This window comes from Schistocerca nitens, chromosome 6 (genome assembly GCF_023898315.1).
Source record: "Schistocerca nitens isolate TAMUIC-IGC-003100 chromosome 6, iqSchNite1.1, whole genome shotgun sequence".
Classification (NCBI taxonomy): domain Eukaryota; kingdom Metazoa; phylum Arthropoda; class Insecta; order Orthoptera; family Acrididae; genus Schistocerca; species Schistocerca nitens.
Window position 1 is genome coordinate 560,453,478 of NC_064619.1, and position 19,464 is coordinate 560,472,941.

Genomic DNA, 19,464 nt, shown 5'->3' on the forward strand with positions numbered 1-19,464 from the left:
GGACGCGGCTTTGAAGCGTCGTCCTCCCGAATTCGAGTCCAGTGTGCGAATCGCGGCGCTACCTCGCTCGGTCCGCTGTCATTCTCACAAGGGAACCTTCCCACCGCACCCCCCTCAGATTTAGTTACAAGATGGCACAGTGGATAGGCCTTGAAAAACTGAACACAGATCAATCGAGAAAACAGGAAGAAGTTGTGGGGAACTATGAAAAAAATAAGCAAAATATACAAACTGAATAGTCCATGCGCAAGATAGGCAACATCAAGGAGTTTATGAGCTCAGCAGCGCTGCGGTCCCGTGGTTAGCGTGAGCAGCTGCGGAATCAGAGGTCATTGGTTCAAGCCGGCCGAAGTGGCCGTGCGGTTAAAGGCGCTGCAGTCTGGAACCGCAAGACCGCTACGGTCGCAGGTTCGAATCCTGCCTCGGGCATGGATGTTTGTGATGTCCTTAGGTTAGTTAGGTTTAACTAGTTCTAAGTTCTAGGGGACTAATGACCTCAGCAGTTGAGTCCCATAGTGCTCAGAGCCATTTGAACCATTTCATTGGTTCAAGTCTTCCCTCGAGTGAGAAGTTTAATTTTTTATTTTCAGTTTATATGTGACAAACTCTTATGTTTTCATCACTTTTTTGGGAGTGATTATCACTGTTCGACATGGGTTCTATTTCTGATATTAAAGTATGTGCTTCTAGACCATTTTACCGTGGGAAATTCAAATATGTAAACAAAAAATCGTTGTCAGGGATACTTTTTATGTAATATGTATATATATATATATATATATATATATATATATATATATGTATATTCACAATTCATGGCAAACACAGAGATGTTTTGGAGAAATACGGGTATGTTGCCGCATCCAGTAGTGATAGAACGTGATAATTTCTTGTGCAACAGCAGGTGGGAAGAATCAGACATCATTAGGTTACCCCCACCACACCTATGTCATTAAGACCACCTGAAACATCTCATTAACTCGAACGGCGACAGCCGGTCGCTGCCTCGGCAGTAAAGCTTCACGCCTCCTAGGGGCAGGGGCATCGAGTTTACAACAGTGGTGTTAGCCGCAGTTTGTGTCAGTCTTAACGAGTGGGTGTTTTGGCTGACAAGTAACTGTCTGTCGTATTTCCGAGAACGGATGAATTTTTTAATTCCTGTGTGTAAACTGATTGAGCCTGGTGCTGAAGGTAAAACGACTGCTTGTTTTTACACATCAGCGTTCCTCTAGTTCCCTACTATTAAGTTAATACAGGTGTATTACCAAAGCGGTATTTTTAAATTTGCAGAAATGCCACGTCATCGTGGATGTCGATATAAGCCGGACAACTTCTGCTACATTTGTGGGAAGTTCGCTTTTGCTAGAAATAGGAAGAAAATTTCTTCAGTCATAAAGAAAGCATACAAACATTACTTTGGACTAGAGGTGGAGACCAAGATAAAGAATGGGCACCACATTTCTGTTGTGCTACATGTTACTGCAAACTAATTCAGTGGTGGAAAGGTAAAGAGAATGTGGCGATGTTTGCTGTTCCCATGGTGTGGAGGAAGCCTAAGGATCATGTTACTGATTGTTATTTCTGTCTAACAAAAATTCAGGGTTTTACAAACAAAAAGTCGAAGAGGCACATTGTTTACCCAGATCTGCCTTCAGCGAGAATGCCAGTGCGGCATTCGGACAACCTTCCAGTACCTTCAAAAGCTCGAGATCAAATTCCGAGTGGCAGTGAAATAAGTAGTACTGAAGAAATCACAGATGAAGATTCTTTATATCACTGCACAAGTGAGTCATCGCCACATTTGTTAACACAGGCAGATTTAAATGATTTAGTGCGTGATCTAGGGCTAAGTAAACAAAAGGCGCAGCTGCTTGGTTCAAGATTACAAGAGTATAATCTACTGCACCAAAGTACTAAAATCAGTGTGTTCAGGCACAGAGAACATGACTTTATTTCTTATTTTTCAACTGACGAAGCACTGACATTTTGCAATGATGTGGCTGGCCTGATGAAAGTGCTGAACTTCACTTATATTTCACAGGAGTGAAGACTTTTCATAGATGCATCGAAAACAAGTCTGAAGGGTATTTTGCTCCATAACGGAAATAAAATACTCTCTGTTCCAGTAGCTTACGCTAGTTTGACAAAAGAGAATTACGAATTCGTACAAAGGATGCTAAATTCATTAAAATACAATGAACGCAAATGGAAAATATGTGCAGATTTCAAGGTAATTGCTATGGTACTGGAAATGCAACAAGGCTACATAAAGTATGCCTGTTTTCTTTGCGAGTGGGATAGTCGAGACCGAAATTCTCACTTCGTGAAAAAGAAATGGCCTAGGCGGAGATGGAAAGTTGGCGAAAGTCTGGTAGCTCCTGAATACATACTACTTCCACCGCTTCACATCAAACTTGGCCTGATGAAACAATTCGTGAAGGCCATGGATCCAACAGGCTGTGGGTTTGCATATCTAGCTACCAAATTCTCCCGTCTTTCAGCTCCAAAAATAAAGGAAGGTGTATTTGTGGGCTCACAAATCAGGGAGCTGCAGAAAGATGCAAATTTTGAAGCATGTTTAACTGATAAAGAAAAAACCGCATGGGACTGTTTCAAGATGGTGTCGGAAAACTTCCTCGGAAGAAAAAGAGCTACTAACTACAAAGCAATTGTGAAGGATATGATCAAAGCAGATCAGGATTTGGGGTGCAATATGTCTTTGAAGGTACATATGATGGACTCTCATCTGGACTACTTCACAGAGAGTTGTAGTGACGTATCACATGAACATGGGGAAAGATTCCATAAAGACATTTCTACCATAGAAAGGCGCTATGAAGGGAAGTGGGTACCTTCTATGTTAGCAGATTATTGCTGGAATATCATTCGAGAGAAGAAAGATTCACAATACAAGAGAAAAAAGTGATGTGCATTACAAGGCAGTTGTTTGTCAATTTTCTGCAAAAAAATGGTTCAAATGGTTCTGAGCACTATGGGACTCAACTGCTGAGGTCATTAGTCCCCTAGAACTTAGAACTAGTTAAACCTAACTAGCCTAAGGACATCACACACATCCATGCCCGAGGCAGGATTCGAACCTGCGACCGTAGCGGTCTCGCGGTTCCAGACTGCAGCGCCAGAACCGCGCGGCCACTTCGGCCGGCAATTTTCTGCAATTTCTCATGTCAAATAAATGCTTCAAAGTGTATACACATAGGTTAATGTGTTATATGTTAGATCCCACCCTCCATTAATGTGATGAACTTATAACATCATAAAGATGTGCATTTGTTTGTCGAATTTCACCTCACGTTTGCTGCACTATATCAGAAACTGAAAAGAGAAATAAAATTGCGATTACTAATAAACTATCCCTGACAGAATAAAACCAAAAACAGTTTTCAATTCAGCACTCAAAATACAACTAGGATCACAATATTTTTTATCAGAAATAGAAAAAAAGTTTTTTTTTGTAGAACAGTGTTATCACATCCACAAGAAAACCTATATCGGGCAAGATAGAAGAATCTTTTTAGCCATTCGCCAAGTGTACAAGTTAGGTGGGTCGACAACATATTCCTGTCATGTGACGCACATGCCGTCACCAGTGCCGTGTAGAATATATCAGACGTGTTTTCCTGTGGAGGAATCGGTTGACCTATTATCTTGCGATCAAATGTTTTCGGTTCCCATTGGAGAGGCACGTCCTTTCGTCTACTAATCGCACGGTTTTGCGGTAAGGTCGCAAAACACAGACACTAAACTTATCACAGTGAACAGAGACGTCAAAGAAAGAACGGACAGATCATAACTTTCCGAAAATAAACTATTCACTCGAGGGAAGACTTGAACCAAGGACCTCTCGTTCCGCAGCTGCTCACGCTAACCACAGGACCACGGCGCTCCTGAGCTCACATTCCCCTTGATGTTGCTATCTTGCACATGGACTACTCAGTTTGTATATTTTGCTTATTTTTTCATAGTTCCACACAACGTCTTCCTGTTTTCTCGATTGATCTGTGTTCAGTTTTTCAAGGCCTATCCACTGTGCCAACTTATAACTAAATCTGAGGGGGGGGGGGGTGCGATGGTGAGGTTCCCTTGTCAGATACTGTCTCTCTCATTATCACCACCTCTCACTCACTTCCATTTTCTTTTTCTCTTTGTTATCCTTCCCAACACCCCCCCCCCCCCCCCTGGCACTGTCACCTTCACTCTTTTTCTAGCACTGTTCTGACACTGTCAGATATATTCCACTGTATAAATATCTTCAACATTTAACGGCACTGTCAGCTACTGTATAAATATTAATTTCAATTTTAATAACCAACAGTCTCAGTTGCACCTTTTACCTAGAATTTACCTAGGTTTCAATCGGGATAACCCATTCGTCTTCAGAATAACAGTAACTACCGTTTGTCCATAGTGGACATCGTCAAGCTAAACCTACAAAACCATAAATTATCGTCAGACTGTAAAAACTTATCTGAAACTGCCTCGGCCCCACTTCGCGACCGCGATGCAGCAGCCACGAGTGCTGTACTGGAAATGACCGTAGCGTCATGAGGCCCGCCTAGGCGGACACAATACCTTGCGCCTGCGCATAAACTGTATGATAGTTACTTGTTGGGACAAGACGCAAACTTAACTCCTGATTTATGAATTTATTAGTAAAGTGAAATAAAAGGTATAGGTGAGGAAAAGGGCGTATACGGTATCATTTGCATAACGTACTTAGGTCGACTGTCTTAACATTGAAACGTCCCCTTAAAAAAATGATACACGACTGTGCTTAAACTGACACACAATATTTTTAGCGCAACGCAATCTGACTTTCAAAAAATCCCTACGAAAGAATGGCCCTGACTAACATTAAACTATACCTTTCACAAATCACTAAATCACTTACCTCACAATAATCTTCGTTTCTCGCACTACTGCAATACAGCAAGCGCCACTACTGCCAGCTAAATAAAAGATTCAAACTATGGAAGGCACTAACTACTGATAGGGATAGTTAGAAAATGAAAGATATTAATAGAGAACAAACAATGTATTTACCTTGATATCATCATATATAAATATAGCAGTTCATGACAAATTTCAAAACTCCGCCATCTCTCTCCCCACATCCACCACTGCTGGCGGTTCACCTCCAACTGCGCAACGCTACGCGCTGTTCACAGCCAGCTGCCTAACGCTACAATGGCGAGTATTACAACAATGCAAAGCAGCCACAGACTGCACACAGCACAGCCAGTGATTTTCATACAGAGGTGGCGTTACCAATAAAAAAACCTAAACAGCCTACTTACATAGCCCCCATGCTCCCCACAAAAAATTTTACAAAATTTTTTGGGCACTGGCCAATACATATTTGTTAAAATTTTTCATAATCGTAATTACAATAACAAAGAAATCAAATGCACACACTTATTGATACAATGTTGGTCAAAAGCTAAAATTTTCTCACAGTCCATAAAGACAGTCCTGATCATTCATCACATTGCAGTGTGTTTCTCAAAGTCTGAGCAGTAAAAGAAAATGCACACGGAAGTAGGGGATTTCTATGCAGTCTTGAAGAAGTAGCGTTGTCCTTCCAATGGAAAGACAGTGCTGACTCTTGACATGCTGACAGGGAATGGGCCACAACAGAGTAAACCCACAGCAGAGTCAGTCGACGTTTTGAAGAATATTGGTAGTTAGGTCATCACAGAGCTGACCCACTGCAGTCCTGGCAGAGATTACAGTATTGGTGCAGACCCACTGCAGTCCTTGTAGAAATAATGGTAATGGTGGGCCATCAAAGATGCAGACCCACTGTAGTTCTTGTAGAGACAATGGTAATGGTGGGCCATCAAAGATGCCGACCCACTGTAGTCCTTGTAGAGACGGCCAGCAACCATCTGTTGCGACTGTGCAGGTGCACAATCACCATCGAAGAATCTTGCAGACAATATAGCAAGTCCATAAACCACCACTTGTGCACTCACAATTTTTTTGGAATGTCCTTAGAACCAGCAATGCTGTTAACCAGTCCCTTGCTGAATTATTAACACATGTGCAAACACTAACAGTCCCTACTTCTCACATATTGTCCTTATACTATGACCAACAGAAATGTGTGCAGTGAAATGTAACTTACAAGTTAATAATATGATGAACTGGTGTCAATTACAATTGTATAACATAAGAATACAATTACAAAGGTACAAAATACATCATTAAAGAACATAACAATGCAGATAACATTCGTAATAAAACAGGCTTTACAAAAGAATAGAAATAGACATATACGTCAGTGTTACAGGAATTATGACAAGAGTACATACATAAAAGATCAGAATAACTTTCGAAACATCAACTTCACACATGAGCATTAACACAAAACAGAATAAATAATGTCTAAACATCTTTACAAAGTAAATAACATATTATTAATGCCAATTGTATTTGAGGATAACAGTATTCCTCATCATAGTGAATGTAACTTAGTATTAGAAGAGAAAAAAGTTCTATGAAACAGTACACAGAGACAGGAAGAAAACAAATACGCAAGGGTACACAAACACATAGGGGGATAACACAATGGAAAGGACAGGGTTCGTTTTCAGTGTAACTTTTGGTACTGCAGTATTTTGCGAACAAAACCTTTTTTGTTCTTGGAGATCTCCCTTCGTTCATCATTATTCCCAAAAAGTCCTATCTGTACCTCTTTTCTGTATTCTAACCATATTTCTTTCAAAATAAATATGGCTCATTGTACAATACTCATTTAATCCCAAATCGTTTTCATATAACTTTCAAAGCATTCTTTCCATATTCTCCATAGTTAGGTTCTTATATAGTCTACCCCCTCTTAAGCTAACTTAAATCTACTGAGCTCAGATATTAAACTAAGGGACGAGGCAATGCAGCAGCACTAAACAATTAACACAAACAGCAATGACAAAAAAAATGGAAATTTGCAAAGCAAGCTACAGTAAATCTAAATTACCAAGCAATTCACATTACAACTAACATGAGGCAATGCGCAGCAAACAAGAAAAATTAATCTGGCTTAGTAGAGTAACACAAATTAAAATTCAGTAGCACTATGCCTGGCAAACAGCAGCAGAAAATGAAAAACTTATACCTAAACATGACAAAGTTCAAGCAGAAAAAATATTACACTGAAAATGGCCATATCTAATACCTATGTCACATCTTAACACTAGAGTGATGCATCACAATTTATTCTACAAAAGAAATTAACAAGTACTTGAAAAGAAAACGATGATTGCAGTTCCTGTGAAGGTAAATGTCTTTTTGTGCTCCCTCATTTTTTTTGAAAAAATTATTATTTACTCGATCTGTAGACAGAAAATATTTATATTAGTACATCTATAAAATTTTATTTTTACCAATGCTGCAGTGCAGCTAGAAACTATATATCAAATGAAATAAGCAATTACGCAAACCAAAGCATAAAAATATCATTCAATAGTCATGTGACATTTCGTAAGTCAGTAGCTCTCAACTCTCGTAGAAAGACACTTGTCATTATCAGGTTTGCAGATGTAAGAATATTTCCCATCAACTCATAATCATTTCAGTAAGTAGCACAAAGTACGATATGTTTCCAAGTAATGAGCGTGTCGTATTTGCGATGCTTTCTACAAAGGAATGTCAGAAGCGAGGTTAATGGCCTCTTTTTTTTTCTCCACCTAACGGCTTTTTCTCCAGGTGGCTGGCACAGTTGGCCGCTCAAGATGCATTACGTCAAGGTCACTTACCTTTCTTACCGAAATATTTACGACAACAGTTTCCGCTACAGTGGCAGTCTCGTATAAAAATATTTCACAGGTCAAGAATTTGCGTTGGAAACGTGTAGAAACAAAATCCTATAAATATAACGGTGTCCCATAAATTTTCGTCGGCATTGTAATACATTCACGCATTTACACGCACTTCATAACTCTTAAAGTACGATTCTTGGTTTCCAACAACCTTTTCCACAAATCAGGGTTCCTAGCCACTACTCATTATTCCTTACCTTATTCGTCGACACTTCTTCAATATTTTATGATAACAGATACGTAGCATACTCAAATAACTCATATAGCATCAGCTTATTGATCATAAACATACCGCAACAGCATAATACACATAGTCATCGTACTAATAACATCATAACACCTCAGTCAACTCTCAAAATCGTCGTAGCTTCCTCCAATAATTTCAAAACCTAAAAAAAATTCTCTGCTCATTTCAATAGTATCATCAACTTCAAACGTACCTTAAAAATCATGATCTCATACCAAATACATCATTCAAAGCTCTCATAGTATCACAATGGTTCTGAAAAAATATGAACAGTTTACAAAGTACAGACAAAATACAATTTCATAAGTGTGAAGGTATCCAACTGTGTAATTGCGTAAACATCTGTCACTGACGTAGTAAAAAAAATGTTTGTCTCTCAGTTAAATGATCTGATAGCTGTGTAATACTGTGTTGGAGAAATATGGTACTGATGTGTAAAGTTGTATAAGCAAATACCATATTAGCTAGGGCTCCTTGTGTTTGCCACACACATGGTACACAAAGTAAGCGTGTACCCCCCTGAGGATTAATGTAATTATACCCTCAGGTGTTACAGATTACAGCAACGGAATGAAATATATCATAGAAAACTTTCTTTGTAATTCAAAAATCTTGAAAAATAAATGGCTTAAGTACAAAATTAATCACTCAAATACGTGTACTGTAACGCTAAACTGTGCGTCTTGTAACATAATCTCTGTGGAAGTGTCGTAGTTATCGTCCTCCGAAAGCTAAGTTCTGCAGATGTCAATGTACTTACCTCATGATAAACAAAAATGAAATGCTTTGCGTATAAATATCGTAGTTATTACGCTTATTGTTGTGATGAAGAAAGAACTGTACTGTAACGTATTGTTGTGCTACGGAAAACCCTGTCTCATTGTAGCTATACTACAAAAGTTACTACTAAAATCTGTTTTACTTTCCAGAAGAATTCAGAAAATCTGTGCAGATATAAAACAGAAACACTGCAAAAGCAACATTGTAAATTGTCACTCATTAGTAGCGTCGTGATATAGTCGCGTAACTGTCAAATAAACTAACCACTGTGTCATCTGGTATCTCTCAAAAAACACCTTGAATCCATAATGTATTTTCAAGTAAACCAAAATGTTGCACTAAAATCTCATTACCAGTACTGGTAAATGTTCTAAATATGTAAGCCTTATAGTCGTTACATAATCATGCAACTAACAAGCAAGAATGTACACACACAATAACACTGTGTCGTCTGTTCACAATAACAATGCATTCGTAATTTCTGTTTAAATAAGTTCTCTTGGTTCTTGACTGGATATTTAACTTCAAACATTGTTGCATGTTAACAGTTTCTTAAGTCTTACAAAGCATACTAGAAATGTGAAGTGAAAAGTTTTACGGCAAAGACAAAGTTAAAAAACAGATTATCTCTCAATAAGCGGCTTTATATGTGAAGTGTGGTGTAATCCTTTAGTCTTCATAGTACTCAGAGTTTGAACTTGAATGCAATTGTCATGCGGTATACGTCGGTAAAGAATACTGGAATTTTTCTCAAGGTTAGCGTCTATGTTATTTTTCTTGGAGCCAGCCGGCGCACCTGGCTGCCTGCGGAGAGAGTCGTTGTCTGTTTCTTTGTTGGCGCGCGTCGTTATTGGGATTAGGAGACCTAACTTCTACAAATTCGCCTTGCCGAGAGGGCCCTGCCCTGTTTAAATCCCGCCAGTTCTGATGCAATTCAGGTCTGTCGTTACGAATATATCATCTGTCGTCATGTCGGTAGGTTGCGTAGTTTCTTCCTTGTCCGTCACGTGGTGGAGAATTTCTCCCTGAATCGTAACTGCGCGCTGGACCGTTGCGTCTAAAGTTATTCTGTCTCCCGTAATAATATTTATTTTGGTTCCCATATTGTCTGTTTCTCTGATTGTCTCTGTAATAGTCATTACCACGGAGAGGTGATCTTTCCCTGTAATTATTACTACTCTGCCAACGGTTGTCATACGGGTGGTGTCTGTTTTGGTCACGATTTACGTTATAAGAATAGCCTTGTCGTGTATTATTTCTGTCATCGCGGAATTGTGACAGATGTGACCTGTAATTGTTGTGCTCGTGCGTTCCGCGATTGTCAGTGTCAATTTCCAGTTCTTGTAAGAGTCCTTGAAAAGCTTCAATGTCGTCTTTGCAACGTCCTGCCAAAATAATATGTCGTAGATGTTCAGGCAGTTTGATTAAGCAAATGCGGATGAGTTCTGAGGGGCTGTATGGGTTTGAAAGATACTGATTCTTGTGTAACATGTCTTCAAAATATTTCACAAGACTGGAAAATTCCGATTGTTCGAAACGTTTCATCATTATGATGCTATGTTTTACTCGGTCTTGTGTGGCTTGAGACCAATATGCTGAGAGGAAGGCATGGTAAAATTCTCCTTCACTGTGGCAATCGTGAATGACCGATCGCATTCTTACAGCTGGTTCATTCTCCAAGTAGCCACACATAAATTCTAATCTGTGTTCTAACGACCAGTTGGGAGGAAAACAATGAGAGAATTGATGGAGCCACGCTTGTGGATGAATGTCGTTGGCAGAATTCTTAAACGTTTTGAATTTACGTGTAGTAATGAACAGCTTATAGTCAAAATCATGTCGGCGAGTCGCATATCGGTCATTGTTAGGTCGTGTCGGCCGTTCCATCTCAAAATTCGGTGCACATTGCCAGTTTCTTTCATAACTTCCGAAGTGCCCTGTGTTGTTATTTTGTGTCTGTTCCGTATTTCTATTTCCCTCTTCCCGTACTGGAGCGTGAGTGTCCTCTGAAATATGTAATTCTTGTATTACTTGTGCCAAATGATCTTGTACTTCCCGGATTTCTCTTTTGTACTGTGTATTGATTTGATTTTGATTTTGTTTGAATTTTCTAATTTGTTCATACACTTGTGTGTCAGTGAAGGCTACAGGTCTTGTGTCATTCAGATCATCATCTACCTTTGTAGATAAGTTAGTGACCTGATCCGAAAGTTTGGCTACTTTCTCCGATAGTGAACACATTTCCTCAGTGTGTTTTTCTGAACCAAGTTTCAGAGTGTCCATTTGTGTTGAAATCGAATCTACTGTGTCCTTCAAGTTTTCCTGAGTTTTTGCAAGTTGCGTAACCGAATCGGTAGATGCAACTGAGTCAATTTTAGCTTGCAAGGTCTCATGATTTTCATGAACAATAATTTGCAGTTCTTTTATGGCTGCTTCGTGATTCTGTAGTTCATTTTCATGACGCGAAAAAATATGTTGGAAATGCTCACAAATTTGTGTTTTTACGTCATTACAGACTTTTTGACATTTCGATTCAATGTGATGTAACTCAGTAGTTAAATCCTCACGTGTTTGTTCAAGAGTTTGCTCCAATGAGTCTAAATTTTGAAGATTTTGTTCCATTGCGTCTAACTGTTGCTGTGTTTGTCTCTGGTGTTGTTCCATTGTGTCTAACGTTTTAAGATTTTGTTCCACTGTGTCTAACTTTCGAAGATTTTGTTCCATTGTGTCTAACTTTTGAAGCTTTTGTTGTGTTTGTCCCATTTGTTGTATTAATTGTAATAACAATGCACTGGTGTCTGGAACATGTTCCTCAGTGCTTTTCGGCAGTGAAATTGCACCGGAAACGTTCACATTTTGACAAGCAGAAAATGTGTCTTGACTTATTTGAGAAAACGGTGAGGATCCAAAACCTGAATCTACAGTATTTGCAAAATTGTGTCCTGTCATTTCGGATTCCTGAGGCGAGCTGTTGCCGACCGATCGATCGATAATGCTTTCCTCTTCACTAATTGTTTCACTGCCTACACCATTGTTTGCCGCCCGCTCCATTTCCCTATGCACAATTACCAAATTACTACTTTGAACATTAGTTAATTCATTACTCTGCGGCGCTAACACACTGGTTTCGTCTTCGCTGTCATTTCTCAATTTACTTTGGAGCCTAGTGTTACGTTTCTCACACGCCATTATTGTCACAATATTTCACACGACAACACAGAAAACCACAATTTGAAGAGCAAAATAAGAAAACACATTAACATAGCACTCAAAATAATATCTAGTTAATTGCAGCTGCGAAATACTTGGTGCAAATCTACATGCATGCCACAACTGTTTTACTGCACAACAATGAAAAACTACAACTACAAAGGAAATTCTCTCTATAATTACGCGCTAGCAATAAACAAAAGCTACACTAATTACACAAACTACAAGAAAAAAAAAATCAGAAGAGTCCAGTGAGGTATCCTCGGCTTTGGGTCGACATATGAAACGTCCCCTTAAAACAATGATACACGACTGTGCTTAAACTGACACACAATATTTTTAGCGCAACGCAATCTGACTTTCAAAAAATCCCTACGAAAGAATGGCCCTGACTAACATTAAACTATACCTTTCACAAATCACTAAATCACTTACCTCACAATAATCTTCGTTTCTCGCACTACTGCAATACAGCAAGCGCCACTACTGCCAGCTAAATAAAAGATTCAAACTATGGAAGGCACTAACTACTGATAGGGATAGTTAGCAAATGAAAGATATTAATAGAGAACAAACAATGTATTTACCTTGATATCGTCATATATAAATATAGCAGTTCATGACAAATTTCAAAACTCCGCCATCTCTCTCCCCACATCCACCACTGCTGGCGGCTCACCTCCAACTGCGCAACGCTACGCGCTGTTCACAGCCAGCTGCCTAACGCTACAATGGCGAGTATTACAACAATGCAAAGCAGCCACAGACTGCACACAGCACAGCCAGTGATTTTCATACAGAGGTGGCGTTACCAATAAAAAAACCTAAACAGCCTACTTACAACATTTATGAAGTATTCGTTGGTCATGATATGCTTACAAGGTATGGCCTGTCTAGGAAGACTTATCTGAAGCTGCCTCGGCCCCACTTCGCGACCGCGATGCAGCAGCCACGAGTGCTGTACTGGAAATGACCGTAGCGTCATGAGGCCCGCCTATGCGGACACAATACCTTGCGCCTGCGCATAAACTGTATGATAGTTACTTGTTGGGACAAGACGCAAACTTAACTCCTGATCTATGAATTTATTAGTAAAGTGAAATAAAAGGTATAGGTGAGGAAAGGGGCGTATACGGTATCCTTTGCAGAACTTACTTAGGTCGACTGTCTTAACATTTATGAAGTATTCGTTGGTCATGATATGCTTACAAGGTATGGCCTGTCTAGGAAGATTTTTGTGCTTAAGCACAAGTTTAATCACCTAAAAAGAACTTATGAGTGGGAAGGATAATATAAAGCCAAAGTCGTCATTATTATGACTAGGTCTAGAAATTTTTAAGACGTAATTGTTAAGCACTTGCTTAGCTAGTGTTACATCGCATGAACATCCTATTGACTTAGCACACAAATGGTCATGATTGAACTTATGAACAATTCTATATCTAATCTGTAACATCCGGCAATACGGGCCATATAAAATAGATGGTCAATATTCAAGATTAGTATATTTGACCTGAAATGGTCTAGAATCAAGTCAAAAACTAATGCACGTGCCTGATTGAGCTTGACGAAGTTATGGTTATGATTTGCAGAAAACACTATAATAGGGGATAATGTGGCGGCAATGGGGTACTCAATGGAGGTTGTAACGCCGGAAATGCATATCCTTCTATTTCCATCTATTGTACTATAAATTTTTTTCCTTATTTTGTTACCTGAATATATGACATTTCTGTGCCTGTATAAATTGTAATTGTTTTACTATTTGTATATATATGCATTTATGTCGATGTATAATTGATTTGTTGTGTAAAGATTATTTGTATTTATACGCTGGGTCTGGCCTAGGGAAAACTATACTATCGAACGAATACATCGATAGGTCGTGTGGAGAACGAAAGTGTGTAGGATCTTTGGTAGTGTGAACTCTGCCGCGTGGAGCGCGGGCAGAGAGAGAGAGTCTGGCGGGAGTAGCGAGTGGAGCAGGTGTGTTGAGTGACGCTCCCGCGAGTTGCCCGTTTCGTCTGGTGACCTTGTCGAGAAGAAGGCGCGCCAGCATCCAGCTTCTGCAACAGCGACGGCCGACAATGAATGACTGTCGCCACCTCCTCGATCAACGACTTCATACCTTCAATCAACCAACAAGGAAGACTAAAAGCACGTAAAGTTTCAGAACTGTATGGCAGACCTCAGCTTTTCAAACTGTTCCATTTGCCTCGCAAAATTACAGCAACTTAGCATGAACCTTTGTTGCTCATTGTCCCAATTGCATTACCAAGCAGGGTCCCTTCCTTTTCCGAAATGAATCCGAGTGTCGTTGAAATTCAGACGCCAGCATTAAAGTACAATCATTCCATTTCACTGCTTTAATTTCAAAGTTCAGTTTAAGTATTCATAGCTGGCTACAATATTTAGATTACACAAGCACAAATTAAGAGTGCGAGTTTTGTTACCGTATTTTAGCTTACCTGTGACTGCAGCTCAGCTTGGTACGTACTAAATTTTACTTTTGTTAATTGTTCAGAATCATTTAATTCAAGTTCAAAGCTAAATCTCTTATTTCTAAATTGCGTAGCTTCAAGTAGCTTTTGAAATGATTGTTGAGGTAGTCAAAGACTAACCGTATTTTACTGAATTTCGATGTGCTTAAGAAAGAAAGCTTCATATTAATTTCAGTCACTAAATTAACTTTCAATTTTCCGGTTTTATTAATTCTTTTGCTAAATTAAGTCAGAGTGCAGCGAAATTTATTACTTCTGACAAACTTTCAGTTTTCACACTACACGTGTCAACCTTCAGTTGCCACGCTTCTAGTGCTAATTATATGTGTAATAACCTTTCTTTTTCAGTTACTATAGTAATTGTCCATAGGACTGGCGACCGTAATTTCCCCCAAATCTCAAATATCTAATTACCGCTAGTTAATTGTTGACGTAACGGCCGCACATTTACTTTCTTTATTAACTTTACCCATTTTCAAAATTAATTTCCACCAGTTTCATTTGCAGTTTTCCTTTCATTTAGATGTAACCCTTTCCTCCCTCTTTAGCGACAGATTAACTTCGGTGACGATTGCTTTTCCCAAATTTCCATTAGGTACACGCGGTTTAATTTTTCACTGTCATTAAGGTCGATAAGTGAGGGGAGGTTACAAGGTGATCCACAAACATACTGTAAAAACTGTGTGTGGACCACTGCGATCATAATTCGGGCCTGGTGACAGCGGAATGGCAGCGGAACTATGTTTAAAGCTAAAGTGTGACTTGGCAAACATCGCTCCAGTCAACACACTTAAAATAATTGACCGACATAGGTCAATATGTACGTAAAGAACTAGTTTAAATTATGGGAGGATGACTGGAAAATGGTTAAATTATGATGTGATTTGGCGAGCAACGCTCGAAGGACACTTTTAAGCGCCATTGAGTAACATCAATTCTAACTGATCCGTCTAGTCTGAACCAAAACTTCGTATCCAGCTGATTGTGACAAGGTGACGTTACCTCTCGTGATACTTATATGGATATGACTGCCATTAATTAAGTTAGTAAGAAGTTGTGTATGAATAGGTGATGGGATCACTGCTATCATATACACATAGTATTGACCACAATCGGTCATATTGACGGATTATGTGGTAGCACCTATAATCTGTAAAGGAGTAGTAACTTCGTGATTGTCATTCCGGTTACTATACGTACATGCTATTGACCGACGAAGTTTTATACACTAATTAAATCAAGTGTTGAAACCGTTCTTAACTCTAGAACGTGTATACCGAATATCGTTTGACCATCTGTGTGCATGTTGAAACGTCCCCTTTGAACAATTGTACATGACTGTGCTTAAACTGATACACAATATTCTTTACCGCAACACAATCTGACTTTCAATAATCCCTACAAAAGAATGGCCCTGACTAACATTAACCTATACCTTTCACAAATCACTTACCTCACCAAAAATCTTCGTTACTCGAACTACTGCAATACAGCGAGCGCCACTACTGCCAGCTAAATAAAAGATTCAAACTACTGATAGGCATAGTTAGCAAATGAAATATTTTGATAGAGAACAAACAATGTATTTAACTTAATAGTCATAATTGACATCCAGTCTTACAAATTTCAAAACTCCGCCATCTCTCTCCCCACATCCGCCACTGCTGGCGGCTCACCTCCAACTGCGCAACGCTACGCGCTGTTCAGAGCCAGCTGCCTAACACTACAATGGCGAGTATTACAACAATGCAAAGCAGCCACAGACTGCACACAGCACAGCCAGTGATTTTCATACAGAGGTGGCGTTACCAATAAAAAAACCTAAACAGCCTACTTACATAGCCCCCATGCTACCCACAAAAAATTTTACAAATTTTTTTTTGGGCACTGGCCAATACATATTTGTTAAAATTTTTTTTCACAATTACAATAACAAAGAAATCAAATGCACACACTTATTGATACAATGTTGGTCAAAAGCTAAAATTTTCTCACAGTCCATAAAGACAGTCCTGATCGTTGAATTGCAGTGTTTTTCTCAAAGACTGAGCAGTGAAAGACAATGCACACAGACGTAGTGGATTTCCATGCAGTATTGAAGTAGTAGTGTTGTCCTTCCAACGGAAAGACAGTGCTGACTCGACATGCAGACAGGTAATGGGCCACAACAGAGTAAACCCACAGCAGAGTCAGTCGACGTTTTGAAGAACATTGGTAGGTAGGTCATCACAGAGTAGACCCACTGTAGTCCTGGTAGAGATTACGGTATTGGTGGGCCACCAGAGGCGCAGACCCACTGCAGTCCTGGTGGTAATGGTGGGCCATCAAAGATGCAGACCCACTGCAGTCCTTGTAGAGATAATGGTAATGGTGGGTCATCAAAGATGGAGACCCAATGTAGTCCTTGTAGAGACGGCCAGCAGCCATCTGTTGCGACTGTGCAGGTGCACAATCACCATCGAAGAGTCTTGCGGATAATGTAGCAAGTCCATAACCACCACTTGTGCACTCACAAAGTTTTTGGAATTGTCCTCAGAACCAGCAATGCTGTTATCCAGTCCCTTGCTGAATTATTAACACACGTGCAACTACTAACAGTCCCTACTTCTCACATATTGTCCATATACTATGACCAACAGAAACGTGTGCAGTGAAATGGAACTTACAAGTTACTTAATTTGATGACCTGGTGTCAATTACAATTTTATAACCTAAGAATACAATTACAAAGGTACAAAATACATCATTAAAGAACATAACAATACAGAGAACATTTGTAATACAGGCTTTACAAAAGAATCGAAATAACATATACGTCAGTGTTACAGGAATTATGACATGAGTACATACATAAAAGATCAGAATAACTTTCGAAACATCAACTTCACACATGAGCATTAAAACAAAACAGAATAAATAATGTCTAAACATCTTTACAAAGAAAATAACATATTATCAGAAAAATTCTACAACATAACTCTTATTAGCTAAACACATAAAGATAGGAAAAACACAAATATACAAGAGTACACAACACATAGTGGGATAACACAAGGAAAGGACAGGGTTTCTTTTACTACAGTATTTTGCAAACAAAACTTTCTTTACTTCTCGGAGATCTCCCTTCGTTCATCATTATTCCCAAAAAGTCCTATCTATACCTGCTTTCTGTATTCTATTCATATTTCTTTCAAAATAATTATTTCTCAGTGCACAATACTCATTTTTGCCAACTCTGTTTCATATAACCTCTCAATGCATTCTTTCCCTATTCTTCATAGTCAGTTTCTTATATAGTCTACCCCCTCTTAACTTAAATCTACTGAGCTCAGATGCTAAACTAATGGGCGAGGCAATGCAGCAGCACAAAACAAGTAACACAAACATCAATGACAAAAAATACAAAAGGCGAAGCAAGCATCATAAATTACAACTAATATAAGGCAATGAGCAGCAAACAAGAAAAATAAATCAGTAGTAAACTGGCTTAGCAGAGTAATACAAAGTCAAATTCAATAACATTATGCCTGGCAAACAGCAGCAGAAAATAAAATAACTTCTACCTAAACATGACATAGCTAAAGCAGAAAAAATAATACACTAAAGATAACAATGCAGATAAGGGAAATGTATATTCACATCTTAATATCTATGTCATTAAAGTGGTGCACCACAAAAACTAATTCTACAAAAAAATTACTAAGTACTAGAAAAGAAAATTATGTATGCAGTTCCTGTGAAGGTAAATGTCTTTTTGTGCTCCCTCATTTGTTTGAAAAAAATTATTATTTACTCGATCTGTAGACAGAAAATATTTGTATTAGTACATCTATAAAATTTTATTTTAACCAATGCTGCAGTGCAGCTAGAAACTAGATATTAAACAAAATGAGTAAACAAATACATAAAGCAAGCCATATGGCATTTCTCTCAATTAGCAAGACAATAGCTGTGAAATGTGTAATCATATGTTTTCAAGTTCAACCGTGTCGTTTTTGCGATGCTCTCTACAAAGGAACGTCAATAGCGAGGATAATGTCCTCCCCTTTTTTTTCTACCTGTGCCGCTGAAAAGGGCTCGCAATAATGGCTTTTTCTCCAGGCGTCTGACACAGCTGGGTGCCCGCGACGCATTACGTGCAGGTGGTCACTTAACTTTCGTACGGAAATATTGATGACTGCAGTTTCCGCTACAGTGGCAGTCTCATATAAAAATATTTCACAGGTCAAGAATTAGCGTTGCAAATATGTAGAAACAAAATCCTATAAATATAAGTGTCCAAAAAAAATATTCGTCAGCATTGTGATACAGTCACACATTTACACACATTTCATAACTCTTAAAGTATGATTCTTGGTTTCCAACATCCTTTTTCACAAGTCAGAGTCCCTAAACGCTATTCATTACTCCTTACCTTATTATACATATACATATTCGTCGACACTTCAATATTTCATTGTAACATACGTAGCATAATCAGATTCCTCATATAGAATCATCTCATTGATAATAAACATACCTCAACAACATAATACACATCGTCGCCGTAATAATAACATCATAACACCTCAGTCAAATCTCAAAAACGTTGTAGCTTTCTGCAATAATTTTAAAACCTAAAAAAATTCTCTGCTCATGTCAAATGTGTCATCTACCTCAAATGTACTTTAAAATCATGCTCCCTTACCAAATATATCATTCAAAGCTCTCATAGTATCACAATGGTTCCAAAAAAATATGAACAGTTCACAAAGTACTGACAAAATGCAATTTCATACATGTGAAGTTATTCAATTGTGAAATTGTGTAAACATGAAGTTATCCAACGGTGTAGTTACGTAAACATCTGTCACTGACGTAGTAAAAAAAAAAATGTTTATCTCTCAGT